This window comes from Pongo abelii, chromosome 1, assembly GCF_028885655.2.
Source record: "Pongo abelii isolate AG06213 chromosome 1, NHGRI_mPonAbe1-v2.0_pri, whole genome shotgun sequence".
Classification (NCBI taxonomy): Eukaryota; Metazoa; Chordata; class Mammalia; order Primates; family Hominidae; genus Pongo; species Pongo abelii.
The window spans coordinates 101,240,170-101,253,057 of NC_071985.2; the positions used below are offsets into that span (position 1 = coordinate 101,240,170).

General features: G+C 41.4%; 1 long non-coding RNA gene and 1 pseudogene across 2 annotated transcripts in view; both read right to left on the minus strand.

The window, feature by feature from the left end:
• LOC129047434 (uncharacterized) overlaps nucleotides 1–12,888 on the minus strand; it is a 28,370-nt gene that overhangs the window by 6,286 nt on the left and 9,196 nt on the right. The window contains exon 4 of one of the 2 annotated variants that reach the window (XR_008512494.1): nucleotides 4,987–5,073. The exons of the other annotated variant lie outside the window; for it this stretch is intronic. This is a non-coding gene — a long non-coding RNA (uncharacterized LOC129047434). The remainder of the gene's footprint in view (nucleotides 1–4,986; nucleotides 5,074–12,888) is intronic. 2 annotated transcript variants of the gene reach the window in all.
• Nucleotides 9,408–12,257, minus strand: LOC100434558 (protein FAM91A1-like; annotated as a pseudogene).

The window sequence follows — 12,888 nt, forward strand, 5'->3', positions numbered from 1 at the left end:
TAATTTGTATGTTTCAAAGCTTTGGAAGATGTCCCATTTTACATTGGATTGCAAAAGACAAGTCAATGTGTATGAAGAATTTGTTTTCAGAAAAAGAAATCCAAAGGAGAGTAAGTTATTTGAAACCTAACAGTCCCATTGGGGTATATTGTTTTTACTTGTTGGTCCTTCAGAAATCTCAAGGGTGGGAATTTGGCTTATACAGGAAGATTTTTCCAGATCATGAGTAAACAGCAAACTTTCAAGATCATTCTTTGGCAGAGATTCTACTGAGGTAGGAAAGTGGCAGGACTTATTTTGCAGTTGTGGCCCGGTTGATCAGAGAGGGATCCGGTCCAAACAGGGTGCAGTAAAGAAGCTGACTAAAACCAGCAGATGGAGACAAAAGCTACCTCTAGTTGCCTTCACTGCTCATTAGCATGAAGACACTCCTACCAGTGCCATGACGGTTAATAAATGCCATGTCAACATGCCATAGCAATGGCCAGGAAGTTACATTATATGGTTCTGGAAACTCCTCATCCCTTTTCCAGAAAGTTCTGAATAACCCACCTCCTAACTAGCATCTAATTAAAAGTGGGTATAAATACAACTAGCTAGCAACCCACACAATGCACATGGGTTAGCCCTGTTCCACAAGAAGCAGTACCAGTTTAACAAAAGTTGCTTTCTTTCACCACTGGGTTGCCCTTGAATTCTTACCTGGGCAAAGCCAAGAACTCTCCTGGGCTAAGCCCCAATTTTGGGGTTGTCCTTCCTTGCATTGTCTGGTGACCACAAAGACAAGACAAGATGGGATGGGACATGACATGACACGGGACAGGACAGGACAGTCAAGAAGTGTTTAAGGCAGGACACTTGGTTGTGAAAAGTCCCTTACTGTGTTGACCCCGACATGCCAAAGTCACATTGTTCAGTGGCCCCCAAGTTGGCCTTTGGGGTTCACCATTGGCTACCCCGTAGGGTTTCAGTATTTGGTGTGGGGACCCTCACTGGCTGACACTTGCGTTTTCTGGGTTTTTGGCTTTTTGTTGTGGTGAGAGTTCTACTGTCACTGTTGACCTCTCCCTGGATGCTCTGTGGTTTTCAGCATTGACATTCCCTATAGGATGGTGGATTAGAGCCCCTCCGTGGAGGAGTGTCGATGTCATCTTCTCTGCCCTCAAATTAAAAGATTACAATTTTCCATTACAGCCAGGCCCCCTCCTATGGGACCTTGCTCAAGCCCATATTGAACTCTTGGTCACAGGAACCAGGGGTTCCTGGACTCCTGACCCAAGTGACAACTACCCATAGTGGCAGGCAAGCAGCAGCCACCCAAACATTTTGCCCAAATATTTTTCTTCAGTCTCTGTGGCTGCTGGATAGATTTTCTGGCACCTCAGCGAACAACACTGTTCATGCCTTCCCTTCTGCCCTTCCATGATCACTTTGTTTCTTTTAACCCCTCTTTGCCCAAACTAAAATGCTTTCTTCACTCTCTGTGGAATTCAGACCCATCATTTTACTTCACATTCATATTTCATAATCTACTTTCATAACGCTTTGCTACCTGTACTTACATCTTCTCTGCAGGAGGTGAGAATTTGAAAGGGAAAGTAACCGAGCTTTTGGGAGACTCAGAAAAACTTCTGGGTGTAGGAGAGAACCTTGTTAGACATGGGGACAACAGTGAGCATCCCAAAGGACTCTCCACTAGGGTGTCTTTAAAGCAATTGGAGCAAATTCAAATGAGATGGCTCAAAGAAAAAGAAACAATTTTCTGGGGAGAAGAAGAAATTTGGCCTGAAACTGGTTCTTTACCTTATCATACTATTTTACAATTGGACTTATTCAGTAAAAAGGAAGGAAAGTGAGGAGAAATTCCTTATGTCCAGGCTTCTATGGCCCCTTACCAGAATTCTGACTTAAGAGTCAACTGCTGGATGTGTCTGGCTCGTGTTACTTCCAGGCACCAAGAAACTGCGCGGGATATCCTTGATGCTCCCTTCCTAGTGGCACCCCCTGGAAGGCCCATGCCCTCCCTAGGGTCTTCTCAGTTGCCCAGTTCTGCAAGGGGTCCTGCCAGTTCTCCAGTGCAGGATTCCACCTCAATGTCATCAGGAAACCCTCCCTTTTATTGAGCTAGCTCCAGCCTATATCCCCCACTGCCCAAGGAAGTAAGCCCAACCAGAACCACCAGGAGTGGAGCGCTATATCAGCCCCTGAAATTGAATCTGTGTCCATTGTGGGAGGTAGCTAGCAGAGATAGGGGAACAATCAGAGTATATGTGCCATTTCCTATGTCTAAATTGGCTTTGTTCAAGGAGAAATGTGGCTGGTTTTTGAAGGATCTAAGGAAGTTTATAGAGGATTTTGTTAAGTTGATTGTGTCCTTTGATTTAACTTGGCACAACTTGCAAATATTATTGTCCACTTGCTGTACTGGAGGAGAAGTGAGGGATTCTGGGTACTGGTCTGTGAATATGCAGATAGGGTAGCTGCTCATATCCAAGGTCATGCCATTTATGTAGGGGGAGATGCAGTTCCACATACACACCCTCCGTGGGATTACCAGAAGTGTTCCCAAGAACTTGAACATAGAAATGACATGCTAACTTGTTTAATAGAAAGTATGAAAAGGTGTGTGATTAAGCCAGTTAATTATGACAAGGATAGAGAAGTAACTCAGTGGAAGGATGAAAATCCCATTCTGTTTTAGGGCTGCTTGGTTGAGGCACTCAGGAAATATGCTAATGTAGACCCAGACACCCCGGAAGGGTGGGCTCTTCTGGGCATGCATTTTATTACTCAATCTATGCTTGACATTAGGAGGAAGTTGCAAAAGGCAGGAATGGGACCCCAAACTCCATGGGCCAACTCTTAAACATGGCCTTTGGAGTTTACAACAATAGGGACAGGGCAGAGGAAGAGGAGAAAACCAAAGGAAATAGCCAAAAAGTGCAATTGTTTGCAGCTGCTTTCAGCCTCCTACTGCTTTTGAGCTGCCCATCCTGAGAAAGTGTTGCAAGAGTGGCTTTGGGATGCCCAGACAAAAGCCAGCTCATCATCCCCTGGGCTGGAATCAGTGTGCCTTCTGTAAGCAAGAGGGCCACTGGAGGAAAGACTGCCTCAGTCTCCAAAGGGAGTCTGAGATCCCCGGACCCCTAACGGCTAAGAGAACAGAGGACTGACAGGGCCCAAGATTCCCTACAGCTTCCACCAGACACCTTGCCATCTCTACAGAAGAGCCTCAGGTAATTCTTGACTTGGTGGGTAAAAATATTGAGTTATTGGATACGGGAGCCACCTTCTCAGTTCTGATTTCATCCTTGGGGCTGCTGTCTTCCCACTCCTGTACTGTAATGAGGATTGGTGACCAGCTAAAAGTGAGGAGATTCACCCATTCTTTTAGTTGCACTGTGGAGAACCATATGTTTTCCCACAGATTTTTGCTTAGTCTTGAGTGCTTTATGCCTTTACTGGGAAGAGACTTACTTTCCCAATAACAGGCTGCAGTTCAATTTGGAGCACCTCAAGAGAAGGCCACAGGCTGGGAAGGGACACCTCTCCTAGCTCTAAGTTCATGTCTTAACACAGACAAAGAAAAGACGTTCCCTCCACCACATATTACTTCTCAAGTAGACCCGTCTGCTTGTGACATGGTAGTTCCTGGAAGAACTGCAAATGTTCTCCCAGTCCAGGTTATTTTGAAACCCAGTGTTAATTATCTATGGGAAAAAAAATATCCTTTTATGTGTGGTGGCTCATGCCTGTAATCTCAGAACACTTGGAGGCCAAGGCAGGCATATCACTTGAAGCTAGGAGTTTGAGACCAGCCTGGCCAACAAGACAAAACCCCATCTCTACTAAAAACACAAAAATTAGCTAGGTATGGTGGTGCACATCTGTAATCCCAACTACTCAGAAGGCTGTGGGAGGAGAATTGTTCGAACCCAGAAGGCAGATGTTGCAGTGAACCTTGGGCCGCTGCACTCCAGCCTGGAAAACAGAGCAAGACTCTGTCTCAAAAAAAAAAAAAAAAAAAAAAAATCCAGTATCCTTTTAGACCTTTGGCTCTGAGGGGCATCCATCCCCTGATAATGAAGTATGGATTATTACAATCCTATCAGTCACAATGTAACACCCTCATTTTTCCTGTTTATAAGCCAAATGGGGAATATAGATTTGTTCAGGATCTTAGGGCAGTTAATGAGGCAGTAGTTCCAGTCACCTGATATTTCCTAATTTTATACAATAATAACTCAAGTCCCTGAAGATGCTCATTGGTTCATAGTATTCAATTCAAAAGGTGTTTTCTTTTACATACTTTTACATCTGGATACCCAATACATGTTTGCATTTGAATGGACTAATCCAGATACTCATGCTGCATCTCAGCTTGCCTGGACTGTCCTGTCCCCAAGGCTTTAGGATAGTCCCCATCTCTTTGGCAAAGCATTGGCAAAAGAGGTAAGGAAACTACAGTAAATTAATGGATGCCTCTTACCATATGTGTATCACCTATTAATTTCCAGCCCTACTAGGGGAAGACTCAGAAACATATGATTCAAGTCCTTAATTTTGAAACAAAACAAGGGTATCAGGTGTCCCCCCAAAGGCCCAAATTTCTGTCCAAAGGGTCACATATTTGGGACACATGCTCACTCCTGGGACCAGGATCTTGAACCAGGGATGAAAAGAGACCATCCTGGCACTCCAGGTCCCTCAAATTAAGAAGCCTTTTTGAGAATAGCTGGATTCTGCTGGGTTTGGATTCCCAGGTTTGGGCTCATAGCAAAACCACTCTATGAACCTCCAAAAGGGGTTGGTCACAAACGTTTGAATTGGAATGGAACCTGTCAAAAGGCATTCTTAGCCTTAAAAGAAAAGCCAGGGACAGCCCCTTCTTCAGGACTCTCAAACTTAGAAAAACCTTTCACCCTCTATGTGGATGAATAACAAGGGACAGCTTTGGATGTTCTAACTCGAAGGCTTAGGAATTACCTTGGACCAGTGGCTTATTTCTCTAAACAGCTAGACCAGGTTGCAGCCAGGTGACCAGGAAGCTTGAGATCTGTGGCTACCATCACTCTATTGGTAGAAGAAGCCAGTAAGTTTACCTTGGGACAAAAAGTAGATGCCATACCACCCCCACCCCACACCACCCCATGAAGTACAGTACAGAGGGTCCTAAAGGCAAAAGTACACCAATGGCTAACATGGGGCCAGTTACTTAAATATCAGGCTCTTCTGCCTGACACCCTAGATGTTACCCTTAAAGTATGCTGATTTTTAAGCCCTGCTACTCTGTTGCTGGACCTCATGTCCCAAGAAACAGATCCCCAACTCATTGACTCCTGGGTGGAAACCATGGAAGAGATCTACTCTAGAAGGCCCAACCTTGAAGACAAGCTGTTGTCTAACCCGACTGTTGAGTGGTTTAGAGATGGAAATAGCTTTATTCATGAAGGAGTAAGAAAGGAAGGTTAGCTAACAAGAAGTCACTGAGGCCAAGGGTTTACCTTCTCAGACTCTGCTCAAAAAGCAGAATTAGCTGCTCTAATCAGGGCCTTCCAACTGTGAAAAGACTTAAGGCTGGGTGTGGTGGCTCGCGCCTGTAATCCCAGCTCTTTGGCAGGCCGAGGTGGGTGGATCACCTGACGTTGGGAGTTCAAGACCAGCCTGGCCAACATGGCGAAATCCCGTCTCTACTAAAAATACAAAAATTATCCGGGTATGGTGGTGGGTGCCTGTAATCACAGCTACATGGGAGGCTGGGGCATGATAATCACTTGAACCTGAGAGGCAGAGTTTGCAGTGAGCCAAGATCATGCCACTGCACTCCAGCCTGGGCGACAGAGCAAGACTCCGTTTCAAAAAAAAAAAAAAACAAAAAACCCTCAAGAGTCAATGTGTTTACTGACTCTAAATATGGGCTCCTGTTGCTTCATGCTCATGCAGCCATAGGAAAGGAAAGAGGAATATCATGAGCCAAGGGATCCCCCATACAAATTTACTCAGATCTTGGAACTTTTAGATGCTGTCCAACTCCCAAAGAAATAATAAGTATTCACTGCAGGGGACACCAGAGGGAGACACTGTTCTTATTAGAGGAAATTCCCTTTTGGAAAGCGCAGCTAAGGCCACAGCTAAGGAAACCCTGCTATTTCATGCTGCTGCGCTACTACCAGGTATTCCATCCATGTCAGTGGCACCATACTATACCCCTAAGGAAATTAAAGGGACTGAGTAAAAGGCTTCCAGTGAGACCCCTCTGGATGGTTGCTAGAAAAGAACAAACTCTATTCCTGAGGCTGACAAATGGGAAATAATTAAATATTTTCATGATTCCTCACATTTGGGACAGGATTTTCCATTCAAATTAGTTTCCTAAATATTCTTGGGGAAGGGACTGTTCCAAACTATGAAAAGATTTACCAATCAGGAAGCCACCCCATACCCCAATCCCTGCTTAAACCTGTAAAACACCAAGGAACATACCATGGCAAAAACTGGCAGACAGATTTAACCCAGATGTCACCTTACAGGGGACTACAATATTTGCTAGTATTTATAGACACTTTTGCCAGGTGGATAGAAGCTTTCCCCACAAGGACAGGAAAAGAACTGGAAGTGTCTAAATTCTTATTAAACAAATCATCCCAAGATTTGTATTACCAAAAGGTTTGCAAGGGGATAACTGACCTCCCTTTCCAGCTAAGGTGACCCAGTGAGGTAATGCCTCAGCCGTAAGCGTTACCTATCTTCACTCCTCATGGAGATCTCAATCTTCAGATAACATAGAAAGCCAGTTGTGACATTAGCAAAACTCTTTCAGGGGACCTCAGAGGCCTGAGTTTTTCTCCTACTCATAGCCCTTTTGCATGTAAGGATGGCTCCAAAGGGAATTTTAAAGCTTAGTCCATTTGAAATGACTTATGGAAGGCCCCCCATTTTTTTTAACTTCATCAACACCACAGTTTATTTGTAAACATGTTATATGTTTCAATAATCAAATTGACAACACTTTATAGATTTCATTGTATAATATTAACATCCTAACAGAAAATGATCCACTGTACTCATTTCCAGTTTGGTATTTTAAAATTCTTAAGTACAAATTGTATTTGTAACACTGAACACAAAAAAGAAACTTGAATGCCAGAGAAAACTGAAAACATCAAGTAAAAGAAACCAGTATTCTGCCCCCCCCAAAATATAAAATCATCTGATTACATAATTTAAAAAAGAAATAAAGGAAATCAGGTGATCATATTTTTTAATGATGTAAAGTTGCGTTTCTTCAAACCCATTTTAGATGTGAAATTGTACAATATTAAATTCTATGTCTTTTTTGTTATTTGTTCTTTTTTTCTCTTGGTTTCTAAAGAATGTTTAAATTACATTAAGGAAGTGGGGAAAGAAAGGAAGGAACATGGAAAAAAGCCAAAAGAAATTAACTATTTGGAAAATAATTGGATAAATTTTTCATGAGTCTTTTTTTGGCAAATAACAAAGTCTGCATTTGAAATTTATGTTTTTGTTGAAATGGATGAATACTTGTAAGATTTAAGAATTACATGATTTAATGTGCAAGTAAAGTGAAGCTAAATTCACAAAGCAAAGTGCAAACATCAGCTTTTCACATTTTGGTAAAAGCTCTAAAAATGCACTCTCCCTCCTTAAGAGTATGAGAGGTATTTAGCTCAGAATCAGATGATTACTCTTGCCTCTTTCAACACAAGAAATCATAGGGAACCCCATGGTTTTTCAGTACTTTCCCTAAAATTCATGATCACTATTAGGTTCCATTTCTTCCTCCTTTATCTCTCAAAAGCAATATAGCAGCAAATCACTCCCATATTTTAAGCTTTAAATTCACCAGCAACTGGGCTCACTGCCAACAACTACAAATGTTCAATTCTTTATTAGTGTACATGTCATTAGAGTTGGTTTAGATGGTTAATATAGGAATAAAGAAAATAACTACAGTTCATTCAAACAAAGGAAATTAAAATGAGATTAAAGAGCCCTGATTAAAAAAAATACAACTTTCAGCTGAAAAACTGTAAAAGTTACATACATAAATACCTAATGGCACTAAGAATGTACAATATCAATTATTGGAAAAATAAGTGAGTAAGTCACAGTCATAAGAAATTATTTAATATAAGTATTTTTTCTTTTATAGACAAACATAACTACACATGGTTTCTACCTTCTATAAGACAAAGTAGAAAACTAACCATTACTGCATTTACCTCAAACACAGCACTGACTGTGCCACAGATAACATGGTCCAAAATATTCAATTCTATAGATAGGCCATGGTAGTGGATGTATGGTTAAGTTTTAGGAAAGGCATATATTTCCAGAAGTAAGTATGTTAAATACACAAATGTCTATAAATAACAAAAAGTTATCAGCAAAAATGCTTAGGTTATAATATTCCCAAACTTTCTAACGTTTTAAGTGTTTTAGATATAAGTTGTCTGACCAGTTTGTTTGGTTACAGTTTTAAACCAGCAAACCATTACCCTATAAGAGGAGCTAAACTGAACTGTAATACTACAAAAACTTCCCAAGGATGATGACTTGAAAAGTCTAAAAAGTGATTCCAATTATTCTAATTAACATTTGAGATGCTAAAAGAATCAGTGACTCAAGAAATACTTTGAAGTAATTCCATTTTTCTTTATCATTTTCTAAAGAAGTATTCACATAAATTTAAGATCTAGATTGCTTAAGAGTATGTCTTCAAAGTAGGTTTATCACTAAAGCATTCTGATCCAAAGACATAGTCTTAATGCTTCTAATATGTAATTCTAACCTAAAATCACAATCGTTGGTTTGAAAACATCAAAGGTAAGAAACAAAAAAAAAAATCAGGGTGAAAATGTGCAGCAGCTATAGCTACAAGAGTGGAAAATAAATTCTATTTTTTCAATAAAGACTCTATGAAAATATAAAGCCCAAGTCAGTGACAACAGAAGTCCACATATAAATGGTGTTTAACAATAGGAAGTTTTCTAAAGCTTCTCATGAGATGTCAATGAATAGTCATAATCTGAGTTAAGACCTTATAAACCAAGGTTAAGTTATACATAACTATGCTGATTTACATACCTTCTACAATGTCCAGCTGACATACGTAATTTAGACACCCTTAGGAATTCATAATGCCCTATCATATCACCTCTCAATACTGGATGTTTATTGTTTTATAGTTTTACTACTTTAAGTACCAAGAAGCCTTTTCAGAGGAAGAGTGCCATCTCTTCCCCTGATCCCCCAAAGTATAGGTAACAAAATAAAAAGTTAAACAAGATTTATGTCTGATAAACTAACATATAAAATTATCATTGCAATTTTCATAGTGATTGCTTATAAATATAAGAGTCATCATAAAACCTATAAAGTATATACTTAGTTTTATAAAAGAAATGTAGATTGTCTCAAGGTAAAAAATACAGTGCTGGCTGCTAAAAAGCACTTTGTTGCAAAAAAGTGTGCAATAATGAGCAAAACTTCAGAAAACATGAATATGTTCCCCAAACTTTTAATATTAGTTAAGCAAGAATTGCTCCACAGCAGCAGGATGCTTTTTGGTGGCTGACACTATAAAGCTAACGTTAAGAAAGAAAAAAGGCAGAAAATGTGAGCAACAAACAGTGTAACCAAATTATTGCAAATGGAGATTAGCAATAAGAAGTGAGGAAGGTGACCATCTACTCCCTTCTGATAAGACACCACCTTTAAATATTAAGTTTTTTGCAGGAAGTGGAAAACCCATGTCAGCATACGATGACTGTGAAAGCAAACTTGAAAAACTGGGCTCTGTGTGAATATCCAGTGTTGAAGCACCTTCCTGGAATGAGTGAACAAAGTTAAGGACTTGCAGAGAGAGTTTTCTACTGGAATGTAAGAGGTTTTGAAGCCTCTCTTTTCTGCAAAGGCCATGTATAGCAATTTTCCAACAAACTTTCCGGTTTAATTTGGAACTGAACAGTGGAATTCCAAAGCACAGCTTGAGAGGAACCCAATCTGCTTCTGTTGTGGCTCCAGAGGTTTGCTTTGTTGCTGAATCTATAGTTGCTTCCTCACTGCCCATTTCAAATGACTCTGTACTCCCATTTACATCTGGGCCAGAATCTAAATCAGGTTCTCCTCTCTCATCAGAAGCATCACTGAGTTTTCTATTTGCAAGTTGGCTGGAAGCATTCAACATGGTGACATATCCGCAGAGACGTTGTAAGTCCACTCTGTTCCTTAGTATCTGCAATGCTTTATGAACACCCATATTGACAAGAGTGAACTCTCCTTGTAGTTCTGTTTCATCAAATGGAAATGGGACATGGACAGTTTCTCCTATCCCATGCAGACCATGCCCCTGAATTAAAACTGCAGAATGTGTTAAAGCATCATTCAACATCGGGAGCACATTTGAGGTAGGAACTACTCCAGGATCATGACCCCAAGATGTTATTAGCAATCGACCATAACTCTGAAATATATCTGGCAGTTTTCGAGGTCTTGTACCTTTGGACAAGAAAAGGGATGGTGGTCCTTGTCCAGTGATATGATAAATGTACAGTTTAAACCAGACAGAGCTGACTTCTGGGATAGCTGGTCCAATATGCTGAGGGGTGCAGCTGCGGACAGGCCGGATTTCATTGGTGAGGGGAGCCATGGAAACAAGTAGCGTGTAATTTTTATTTAGAACTCTGCTGCAAGTTGTAGGGTCCAGACCAAGAAGGCTTTCGCAGCGTAAGAGATCCAGAGGAAAACCATAATTGGGTTGGTCTGGCTGTACAGTTTGCACAACTAGATCTTTGTTATGACGCAGAAACAGTATTTTATTTCTCAGAGTAAGTGCATGATCAAAACATCTCTGTGCTTCTCCTTCACCAGTGCTCTGAACTGGTGAAAGATTTCCCATCATTAAGAAGGCAATAAGAGTGGAGTCAAACAGGAATGTCATGCGCTTCGTGTGTCCTGTAGACAGACTCAGGCATTTTACACTGGCTATGTCAGCTGGATCTTCTTGACTATTTGTATCAGTGTCAGTCGCCGATGAAGCTTCTTGTACAGGCCTCCTACTTTCCCCTCCATCCCATGACAAGAGCATCTTCTATGGATCTAAGGTACTCTTTTATCTGTTTATGGATGGAACATTCTTCCATGATGAATGAAGTTGATCCAAATTTATTACTTGTCCTTTCTTATGGGCAAAGCCCAATAGGCAATACATTGAAACAGCATTCTTAACCAGGGATAAGTCAATCTCAAGGACATTTGCAAACTCTGCCACATTTGTGTGCTCATCTATTGAAACAAATCTTATAGAGTAGAGTTTCAAAAAAAATCAAAATAAGCACTCAATTCATTAAAAACCTTCAAGAGGTGCAACTGCTATACAACTGTCATCAGACATTGGTACATCCAGATAAATAAATCCTTTGTTATACAAACTATGTACTACATTGTAATCTAGTGATCCAGAGAGTTGAGGGCCTGAATCGACGATCTTATCAATAGCACATTTCTCAGGCAAAGTGCATATCTTGATGTCATCTTCTGTGATATATCCAGCCTGCACCACCCACCATATCTCTATGGCAATTTCCACTTGCTTTATTGGTAGAAGATCACGGCCTGTTTTCCTTCCGAAGAATTTTTTTGATGATCTACACTGATTCATGAGATCAATATACTGGTTTCTTCCTATGTCAAGAAGCCTTAGACAGTCCGCAGCAGTAAAATTGGGCAATGAATCATAACTTTTCTCACTGTTCATAATATCCTCCCTAATCCCAGTGTAATATGAAAATGGTGTTATCCTCAAGCCCTTCACCATAATATCCGATAGATGGTAAGGGTACAGCATGAGATGATCTCGGCTGTAGTTTAGCAGTTCCTCATAGTATCTGCGTTCATCTTTCTTGACAGGTTTAAGTTGTTTCTGTATCATAACTGATTGCAGATACTGTACAGGACAATCTGATTTTCATATTCTCTCTGTGAATTTCCAAGACGGCTGGGATTTTCTTTCTCCTCTGCCACTCTGAACAGCAAGACCAAGACTTCCTGTATTTCCTCCTCCTCAGCCTACTTGATGTGAAGACAAAGATGAAGACCTCCATGATGAGCCATCTCCACTTAATGACTGTCCCACGTTGGCCGGCAACTTGTTCCAGGGGTAGTTGTGCCGGATGTGGAACTCCACGTCTATGTTCATGATGCCGCCGCCACGGCCGGCGGCGGGGGCCGCGACCGCGACCCACACTAAGCCTCCAGCCTGCCTTCCCGCAGCCCATCAGCGGAGCGCCACGGGAGTCCCGGCGCCTCATGCTGCAGAAGGCCCGGGCTGCCCCATGGCCTGGGCTCCCAACAGTTAAGCGCGGTCCGGGCCAACCGAGCACTGGGTCGCCTGAACAGCTCGGAAGGCCCTTTTTATCTTTAGACCTTCTGTTTGATGAAGAGACACATAGATTATCAACTTTGGCCGGGTTCAAAAGGCCCTTCGATCATATGGAAATGAAACGTAACCTCCCACAAGGAAAAGGATTAACTCCCCCATTCAACCAGGAGACTTACTCTTACTAAAAACTTAGAAAGAAGGATCCCCGAAGAATCAATTACAACCAAAATGGGAAGGGACCCTATCAGGCATTATTAAGCACTCCCACTGCTGTTAAACTCCAAAGTTAATTTTTTTTTTTTTTTTTTAGATGAAGTCTTGCTCTGTTGCCCAGGCCGGAGTGCAATGGCTCCATCTTGGCTCACTGCAACCTCCATCTTCTGGGTTCAAGCAGTCTTCCTGCCTCAGCCTCCTGAGTAGCTGGGATTACAGGCACGTGCCACCATGCTTGGCTAATTTTTTTTTTGTTTGTTTGTTCTTTTAGT